Source organism: Panicum virgatum, chromosome 7N (assembly GCF_016808335.1).
Source record: "Panicum virgatum strain AP13 chromosome 7N, P.virgatum_v5, whole genome shotgun sequence".
NCBI classification, from domain to species: domain Eukaryota; kingdom Viridiplantae; phylum Streptophyta; class Magnoliopsida; order Poales; family Poaceae; genus Panicum; species Panicum virgatum.
The window spans coordinates 11,080,327-11,090,947 of NC_053151.1; the positions used below are offsets into that span (position 1 = coordinate 11,080,327).

The 10,621-nt window shown below is 50.1% G+C and overlaps 1 long non-coding RNA gene across 1 annotated transcript; it reads left to right on the top strand.

The window, feature by feature from the left end:
* Positions 1–7,833: 7,833 nt before the first annotated feature.
* On the top strand, positions 7,834–8,740 carry LOC120682416. The gene is made up of 2 exons (XR_005678444.1): positions 7,834–7,890; positions 8,289–8,740. It is a non-coding gene; the product is annotated as an uncharacterized LOC120682416 (long non-coding RNA).
* The last annotated feature ends 1,881 nt before the right edge of the window (positions 8,741–10,621 follow it).

Sequence of the window (10,621 nt, forward strand, 5' to 3'; positions counted from 1 at the left end):
TGGAAGTCCAGTGGAACTCAGCCAGCTCCGCAGCCCACTTGGCGAAGTTGCCAGTGGCGTTAGAGTTGTGGAGGATAGCTCTCAATGGGTAAGAGGTCACCACTACAACCTTGTGAGCCTGAAAATAGTGGCACAGTTTCCTGGACGCAATAAGAACAACATAAATGAGCTTATGCGCCTCGAGGTACCTGGCCTTTGGCTCATGGAGGACTTCGCTGACGTAGTAGACTGGCTTCTGGATGGTCCGGACCCTAACAGATGGGCCCGGCTCGTCCTCCTTTACCACATCAGCTTCCTGTGCTGCGGGCCCCCGGGCCCCAGCGCTTCTGGCTCCTCTCCTGGCTGGGGTCAGGCCAGACCTCCAGACACAGGAACGCTTGCTGATTCCTCGATGGTCGGACCATCATCTTCTGCTGACGGAACCTCGGCATCCCCTTGGGGGATCTGCTCCGTCCTTTCAGCGACCAGCACCATGCTGACCACTTCTGCAGTTGCGGCAAGATACAAAAACAGCGTCTCCCCTGGCTCCGGGGCTACTAGTACAGGTATAGGTGAGATGCTGCTTCAGCTCCTAGAAGGCTTGCTCAGCCTCTTCGGTCCAAGAAAATGGACCGGACCCCCTCAACAGCTTGAAGAAGGGAAGCGCCCTCTCAGCCAGCCTCGAAATGAAGCGGCTAAGGGCAGCTAGCGAACCCGTCAGCTTCTGTACGTCCTTGATGTGGCAGGGAGGCCTCATGACTTCGATAACTTTGATCTTGTCTGGGTTTGCTTCAATGCCCCGGTGTGAAACCAGGAACCCCAGCAACTTCCCTGCCGAGACTCCAAAGACACACTTCTCTGGGTTTAACTTCGTGCGCGTGGTACACAGCTTGTCAAAGACCAGGGTCAAGTCTTCCACGAGGGTCGACCCTTTCTTAGTCTTGACCACGATGTCATTGACGTACACCTCTACTATGTCCCTAATCAGTTCACAAAAAGTTTTGCCCATGGCTCGCACAAACGTAGGTAAGGCATTTCTTAAACCATAGGGCATAACTACATAAGAATAGAGCCCATCCACTGTTACAAAAGCAGTGTGTTTTCTATCTTCCCTAGACATATGGATCTGGTGGAATCCAGAGTAAGCATCTAAGAACGACAGAAGGTCACATCCGGAGGTGGAGTCCATGATCTGGTCGATACGTGGGAGTGGATAGGTATCTCTAGGACATGCCTTATTGAGGCTGGTGTAGTCGATGCACATTCGAAGCTTCCTGTTTGCCTTGGGAACGATGACCGGGTTGGCCAACCACTCGGGGTGGTGGACCTCCTCGATGAAGCCAGCATGCAGCAGCTTGTGGACCTCTTCACGGATGAAGTTGTGCCGCTCTATGGACTGCTTCCGAGGCTTTTGACGCACCGGCTTGGCGTCGGGGTTGATCTTCAGATGGTGCTCGATCACCTCCCTAGGGATCCCGGGCATTTGTGATGGTTCCCATGCGAACACGTCCACATTTTCTCGGAGAAAGGTGACGAGCGCGCTTTCCTATTTCTCCCCCAGGTTCCCCGCGATGCGGGTAGTCTGGGAGGAGTCCGCTCCGACCTGCAGGCGTCTTGGCACGCGAGGGAGAGGGATCCCCTCCTCAAGGCGTGCGGTTTTTGCTGCGAGGGCATGCAGCTTCTCGACCGCTGCAAGGGCAGCAGTTCGGTCCCCCCGCACGGTGAGGACGCCAGCAGGGGACGGCACCTTCAGGACCAAATACCCATAGTGGGCAATGGCCATGAATCGGTAGAGGGCCGGCCTGCCAATGATGCCATTGAACGGGAGGTTAACTTCCGCGACGTCGAACTGAACGTTCTCCATGTGGAAGTTCTCCTCGGTCCCAAACGTGACCGGCAGAGTGATGCTCCCCAGAGGCAACACCGGCTGTGGGCCCACTCCGGAGAATGGGTGAGAGGGAGTCAGCTTGGACTCTGGGATCTGCAGCTGCTTGAAGGCTGCATAGCTGATGACGTTGAGGCCCACCCCTCCGTCGATCAGGATGTGGTAGAGCCTCACGTTGGCCATGACAGGGGCGGCGATGAGCAGAAGCAAGCCGGCCGCCGCCATGTTCTCCGGGCAGTCGTCGGGGCTGAAGGTGATGACGGTGTTCTTCCACCGCTGGTGGGGCACTGCCTTTGGCACCCCAGGCTTCACCGAGAGGACTTCTCGGCGACGGGTCTTCACGTCGCGCCGGGAGACAAGCTCCCAGCTTCCGCCATACATCATGTACAGCTTCTTTCGATGCTCGTCGTCGCCGCCGGAGTCGGAGTCGGGCTGGCTGATGAGGCTCTTCAGCTCCCTGTTGGGGGATTGATACCCCAGCTCCCTGTCTCCGGCGGAGGCTTCGCCGTCGGCGGCCCTCTCCTTGCCAGGTCACTGGCGCGGGGGAGAGCCATCCTTGGCGGCTTGCTCGCGTCGCTCGTTGATGCGCTTCGCGAGCTTCTAGATCTCGCGGTACTCGGAGGCGCTATGGCGACTGGTGGGGTGGACAGGGCAAGAGCCACTGTCGCTACCCTGCAGGCGCAGGCGCTTGCCACGCGCGCTTTGCCCTCCTGCCGCTGCAGCAGCGACCGCAGCACCAGCATGTGGCCCCCCGCCACCGCGGTTTTTCTTCTAATTCTTCTTCTTGCCGCTGTTCTGGGCAGCGGCCCCAGAGCCACCCTCCTGGGCGGCCCCATCTTGAGGGGCTGAGTGCCATGCACAGCCCTCAACGGCCCTGGCGCACTTGTCGGCCAGGGAGAATAGCGTGGTGACACTCTCCACATCACGCGTCGCGAGCTTCTCGAGCATCTTCTCATCACGTACCCCCTGACGGAAAGGAGTAATGATAGATGCATCGGAAATACGAGGAATAGTCCCCCGTACCTTGGTGAAGCGCAAGATGAATGTCCGGAGCGTCTCTCCGGGTTTCTGCCTCACAGCGTGGAGGTGTGCTTCCACGCCGTGATGCTGATAAGCACTGGCGAAGTTCGCGGAGAAACTCGCGCAGAGCTCTTCCCAGGTCTGGATCGACCCAGGGGTGAGGTTCCTGAGCCATGTCCGGGCTGGCCCGGTCAGAGCTACATGAAAGTAGCTCGCCATGACGGCGTCATTCCCGCCAGCTGCCGTGATGGCAGTGATGTAGACCTGCAGGAATTCCGACGGGTTAGTCGTACTGTCGTACTTCTCCGGCAGGTGTGGGCGGAACTTGGATGGCCAGGCCGCCACGCGGAGGTGATCTGCCACCGCGGCGTAGCCCACCGCAGCCACCGGGGCACCCGTCTGAGTCCGGACATTCCTCAGAAGCTAACTGCTGTAAGCCTTTAGCCTATCCTTGATAGCCTTGCTTCTTCCCCCACTTGCTGAGTACCAACCATAAGTGTACTCACTCTTACTTACCCGCTGTTCATAGGAGAACAATGGGGAGGAGTACTTCAGTGGCTATGATGAGTTTTGAGGAAGCGATCCCCAGTCAAGTGCCTGTGGAAGTTGAAGACGGAGATGCTTCGTATAGTTATCGTTTGTTCAAGTTAAAGACCTTCGAGTCTACCGTCTGAGTGTAATAAAAATATTGTAATAAAGTTACTAAACCTTGTACGTTTTGAATACTGTTATGGATATTTCACTCATGACGTCTATCATATGTGTGTAAACTGATCCTGGCGCACATATGAGATGCACTTAGTTTCTCTTCGGAAATCAGGTGTGACAGAGTGGTATGAGAGCAGTGTTGACTGTAGAACGCAGCCTTAAGCTAGAAATGGTCGAAATTAAGGATTCATGTTCTAGAAAGCCATGTCATCTTTCAAAATTGTCTTATTTACGCATAAAAAACTAATTTTTTTTTCTTTGTTAAAAGTTTGTCTATTTGTTTTATTCTAAACTGAGTTTGGTTCTTGTTCTGTCACCTCGATCCACCACCGGTCTCTTCTAGACTAAGTTCTTAGAATGCCTACCTATCGGTGGAAATCACCAGCCGGGTGGCGTAATGCACCCGCCTAACCCAGAGGAAGTATGAACTCAGGGGGGCGCTAGAGGATTAGCCTGATCTAATGCATGAATACAAGAACACTCAAGGATTTAGAGTGGTTCGGGCCGCCGGAGCGTAATACCCTACGTCCATTGTGTGTTTGTATTGCTTGAGTGTGGATGAGTCTCAGGGGAGAGTGAATGGAGAGCTTTTTTCTTTGTACTACGTTTGTTCTACCCTTTTATAGTCCAAGGGTGGCAAGTACAAGGCTGGGTCCCGACAGGTGGCCCCAGTGAGATAGACTGGAATAGCATAGATCCCTATTCCTGTAGCACTACGATCGTCGGAGATCTTATTCTGGGATTCTGTCTTGCCTGCGTGGGCGTTCAGACCGGCATCGATCCCCTGCCCGTTGCCTGATCGCCCCGTCTTGTCGGAGCGGCGCATGTGAGATAGGTTGCGGCGTAGATGGCACAGCCTGATACGTAGACTGCGTGCTGACGGCGCAGGCGTCATGATGGAGAGACGAGCTATTGCCTCTGGTTATCGTGGAGGCGTGGGCGGCGCCTGCAGCTCCACTATTTTACCTCGGTAACTCGCGACCTACAGTGCAGCCTGTCGAGATCTGTCATGCCTCTGCGGCGGCAGAGCACGCCTCCACTACCCGTATTAAATGCGGGTGGGTGAGGGAGCTTCCAGCGGAAGGCTTATGCCCAGGCCCGCGTCTGCGAGACACGTGGCGGGGATGCTTCCTGCGGAAGGCTTGCGCCCGCGCCCAGGTTTGTGGGACACGTGGCGGCTCCGGACCCCTCCCGAGCGGAGCGCTGAGCCATGGCTCGCGGGGTCCGGGAGGACACGTGGCGAACCCAGAGCCAGCTAGGGGTCCGGTCATGCACATGGGAGTCTCGATCCCAGACCCGGCTGGGGACCTGGATCCACGGCTCGAAGGCCCCGAGCATCTCCACCTCTGGGACGCGTGGCGTCACCGGACCCATCCTTGTGGTGGAGTGGATCCGTGGCCATTGGCCCGGTGAGATGGAGTCAGACCACAGGGGTCTGGCTACTCAAGTCCCTTGGGCGTAGTTACGGATAACTACGCATGTGTTTTAGTCTTGGCACAGTAGAGGTGGGTACCCCTGTCGCGGGGTACCGACACTACCCCTTTACCAGTTTTGTTTCGATAGAACGTTCCTGCGAGGACGATCGTTGTATTAATGCTTGATGCTTGAACACATGTTTGATTTGGAGTTTTGTTTGTGTGAGTTGTATTGTGGAGTGATGGCCACAAATGCAACAAGAAATCGTTAAGTTAATAAAGTTAGTTTGGGTCTAAATCTGAGCTATCCTCTGCTTTATCTATCATGCAAGCTTGGTTGGTACAAAATCTGTTCGCGCAGCTCTCTGACACAACAGCACTGTTTTAATTTTATCTCGAGCTACAGAACTCCGTTTGATGCAAAACCAGTTGGGTCAGTTCACAAATTTCGTGGATGATTTTCTGTCAAAAATTCAATACCATGAGGTATATATTCAGGAAGATATGTACAAAATAATGGAGCTATCAGAATCTGTAAAACCCTGCTGACACAGCTGCGTTGTTTAATTTATACCTTGAGTTCTAGACCTCCGATTGAGGTGATTCCAGTTGGGTTGGTTTTGTAATTTCACATTACATATGCTTGAGAAATTTCATAATTTTTGGACAGAACTACTGAGAATTACATATGATTTATTGAGACCAACAGAATCTGTCTTAGTTTGGAAGTTCATGCTGCTTTATCTTTCTGAGATTATCTTTCAATATTCTTATCTGAAATACATTTATCTAACAATCAGATGGTAAACACCAGGTCAGGAGGAGGTCAAGACATTCAACCTGTTGTTCGTGCTCATATTGCTAATCAACAAAACCAAACACCCCCTCCACCGTTCAATTCAGCAATGGATCCAGCAATGCAGCAGTTCCTAGCAGCCCAGATGCAGTTGTTGCAGAACCACACCGCCACTGTCCAAAACATGCAAGCCCAGCAGAACCAGCCACCACCAGTAGCACCTCAGCCACCTAGAGATAAGCATAAGGAATTCATGAGCCATCGCCCTCCCATATACTCCTATTCAACCGATCCTTTGGATGCTGATGATTGGTTGAAGGTCATTACTAAGAAACTGGAGATGACTCAATGCAATGATCGTGAGATGGTGTTGTACGCTGCAGGCTGCATGGAGGGTCCAGCAGCTGATTGGTGGGATGCGTATACTGTCGCGCATGCTGCTCCCAATACCATTACTTGGCAGGAATTCAGGGATAGTTTCCGTGCACACCACATTCCATCTGGTGTGATGAAGCTTAAACAGAGAGAGTTTCTTGCTCTTAAGCAAGGCAGCATGTCTGTTAATGAGTATCTGGATAAATTCACTCAGCTGTCACGCTATGCACCTGACGAGGTCAATACAGATGCAAAAAGGCAAGAGTGGTTTCTGGATGGTTTGATAGGGCCACTCAACTATCAGCTACAGAGTCACATATTCCCTGACTTCCAGACACCACTGAATAAGGCCATAGGCCTCGAAAACAAACGTGCAGAACTTGGTGAACATAAGCGTAAGTTTCAGTCTCATGGACAGTCTAGCAGCAACACTCGCCCCCGTTACCGCACTCCACAAGGTTCTTCATTTCGCTCTGGTGGACAAAGTGGAAGTTATCAACAGAATCAGCAGTTTCAACGCTCGTTTCAACAACCCCAGCATATCAACCAACAGACACCACATGTTCCAAGTCCGCATCAGAATCGCTCAGGTGCCCCAGTGAGAAACAATAGCCCAGTTCGACCCAATGGTTGTTTCAATTGTGGAGAATTGGGACATTATGCCAACATTTATCCTAAGCGCAACATGCAGACTCCTTAGAAAGGCAATGGCCAGAGGCCCGGACAACCATTATCTCAGGGTCGCATCGGGAACTCAACTCCTCAAGGTAACAGAGGCCAACAGAACTACGTGCGTGGTAGAGTGAACCACGTGACAGCTGAACAAGCTCAAGATGCTTCAGGTGTTGTGCTGGGTACGTTCCTTGTCAACTCTAAACCTGCAACAGTTTTATTTGATTCTGGAGCATCACATTCATTTATTACTGAATAATTCGTGGCAAAGCATGATATACCTATGAGTTCTATGAAGACACATTTGCTGGTTGGTTCCCTGAACTGTGAAATGAAAGCCACCCATGTATGCCCTCGGGTCAATCTTAAAATCAGGGGAATAGATTTTCAAGCTGACTTAGTAGTTCTAATGTCTAGTGGAATAGATGTGATACTTGGAATGGATTGGTTAGGCGGATGTGATGGAATAATTCTGTGTGCCAAGAAGTCAGTGCTCTTAACCAGCCCGCATGGAGATAGGATTGAGTTTGTCGCTACTACCCCATCCAAAGAGGAAGGAAAAGTGAATCAAGTTAAAGGAAAATAGATGGAGGAGCAATGACCGTTGGAAGAACTCAATGTGCAAGAGAATTTTTTTTAACCTTTTTTAATAATATTTTAAGTTTAACCCGTATTGGTTTTTATTTGCAGGGCGTAGCCCGTTTGGTCGTGCCAGGCCGCATGGCGCAACAGATAGCCTCTGTCGCGCCATTGCATGTGTAGCGACAGTGTGGCCATGCTGGCGGCCCGAGCCAGCGCAGCACCGCGACGGCGATGACGTGGCCCTCCCTGTCGCGCCATGCGGGCTGGCGCGACAAGGCCAATGTCCAGGGCCCGCGCCGGCCTCCTCTCCCCCACCCTCCCTTTCTTTCGCTTACTCCTCCTCGCCCAGAGGTCGTCCAGGGGTCACCGCCGGCCACCGCCCCCCCCCCCAGATCCCCCCAAATCCGGCCTTTTTGGGGGGGGGAGTTGGGGAAAACATTCCCCACCCTTCCCCGAAGGTATTGCCCCTTATATCTCATTGTTTAACCGTGTGCATTTGTAGTTATTGGTGGTTTTTTTTATTAGGGTTAGGTTCTTGATATGAGAAATGGTGGTGTTGTTGATAGTTTTATTATGATTAGGATTTTAGATGATACTTAGATGGTACTCTGCTCCTGATTTGGACGTGAGGTAGTACGTGCATGCATCGATTAATATGATTTCTAGGATTGAGTGGTGGGGATGTTAATATGAGTTACATGTAATTTTATTCCATAGTTTTAGGAATGTACATATTATATTTTGAGTGCTGGTATATTGTGCTTAATTAGTATATACTTTGTTTACATAATTATTTTGTTTTTGTTTCCATAAGTTTTTTTTATTTCACATGGCAATTGAATTTATGTATCTGCAGTGCACATGGCAATGAGCGATGCCCGGTACAAGCTGCTTGGTGGTGGACAGTACCCATCCGAGTGTGATGAGGATGCCCCAGTCCCTCCTGCCCTTCCAGTTCCATTCTGTCATTGTGAACCGGGCAATCAGCTGGCAAAGGTGAAGCAATCGAGGCATCCCAAGACGGCCGGTAGAGCATTCTACATATGCAAGTCGAATGATTCATTGAATCCTTGCCACTGCTTTTTCTTTCAGTGGATCGATGGTCCGGATAAGTTCGATCCTAGAATTCGGCTGTTCCCTTATTATCGGTCAGAGTCGTGGGCGTACAATGAGTTTACACGATGGGTCCCTCCCCCCACCAAATCCACCACCTATGACAGAGGAAGAGAAGCAAGAAGCTGCTATATATCGTGTGAACAATCCTCCCAAATGTCATTGCGGTGTTCGTGCCAAACTTCAAAGGCCTAATATTGGTGTCCCTGCAAAGTTCACTCCCTTTTTTAGATGCTCGCTAAAGACTAGAGTAAGTGTCATGTAGCGTAGCATTGATTCTTTAATTTTGCAGGAGTAGATGCTCTCTAATGTTATGTGTCATGCAGGATGGATGGCCAGCGACTTCAATGAGTATATTTATGGTCCTAGATCTCATTGGCCGACAGAAGAGGAAGTGCGAGAATTTGAGAGTGCGAAGAAGCCATGGCCATGTACAACTACTCCTAGTCTTCGATGCAAGTGTGGTATTCTGGCCACAAAAGGCGTAGTTCCTTCTGAGCTTGGCTATGGATATTACTGTGGCAATAGCTACGGAGAGTATTGGGTTCGTATATTAACCACAAAGTTGAAACTCCTTATGATTCTATCATTGTGCTAGTATTTGGTATCCAAACATTTCTGAATGTTTGGCTCTCAATAATTTTTCAGGAGGGAAGGACATGTGATTGGGAGTGATTCGAAGGCCGGTATGAGCTAATGTTGCAATTGGGCAGAACAAAAGAGCCTTGGAAATCTCGAGACACTTTAAATAGAAAACTGAAGATAAGGAAGGATTGCCAAGTTACTTTGCCCCTTGAGTCATTTCTGTCAGGGCCTGTACTCCAAGACCTACGGCGTGAGTATGGAAAGAAGGCAGCAGAAAAGGCGACTCTTGAGGATTGCATTGTTTATTGGAGGAGGAACCGAAGCAAGTACCCACGGCCCCTCACAGATAGGGAGCTTTTGGCAAATTATGAGAAGAAGAAGGAGAAGGAGGAGGAGATGGAGAGGCAGAGGTTGAGGGAGGAAAGAGCAAAGAAAGGTTTTACTGTTGATCCGGAAGCTAAATACCGAAAGGGTTCATGGGAAGAATATTTTCAGAAACAAGAGGATGGAAGAAATGGAAAAGATGGAGGATTTAGCTCAGGAGGCTCAGATGGAGGCAATGCAGGCCCTAGTTGCCGATCTGCCACACAAGGTGCCCAACGTTGAGAATGATGTGTCATCCGCGAGCACGGAGGTTTTGGGTGTTAGAGCTACTCAAATGGAGGCAATGAAGGCACTTGTAGGAGACTTACCTGGCCAGGATCACCCGTCTGACAGGAAAGTAATTGTGAATATGTAAGAAAACTGAAGAGAGTGACAAAAATAATTGTGAGACAGTGTATTTATTTTTAATACAAATTTTGTAGTATGAATGAATTATTTTGACACTCTATGATGTACATCAAAGAATAAACAAAGCCGCCACGTGGCTGGCCGGCCTCACTCTATTTTTTTGGAGTTAGAAATATTTTATACCATGAATATATAAATGATCTCTTTGATTCTACAATTTCCTTATACTCTTTTGTATTTTTTCATATATTCTGTTGTTCATAGCTTCCAATGGCGGCCAAGCCTACTGAAGAATGGCGCAACTCGAGTCCTGTTCAAATTGATGATGCTCAAATATCACATATATCACACAAATGTCTCAAATATCACATATACCACCAAACAAGTACACATATCACACATATAGTACACAGATATCATCACAACTCCACAAATCAAACCAAGTCCACCACTAAGCTCACAAGTATCACCAAACAAGTCCATAACAAATCACATACTCTGTAGCACGCAAACAGATACTCTAGATGTACATGCATACAGATCAGGCAACAGAAATCTATCTCACAAGACCTTTCCAGCAATTACATCGATATAAGATCCGGCAAAGCATCTTGTTGGCTACCGCGACCTTGGCTTCCTCCTTCCAGCTGGCTACCGTGACCACTACTTTCTCCTTCCCTTGGAGTATTGCCATAGTAGTTGATGGTGACAACGGGGTTGTCGTGGTTGGTGCTGGAGAAGCAGATGACATGGGTCGCA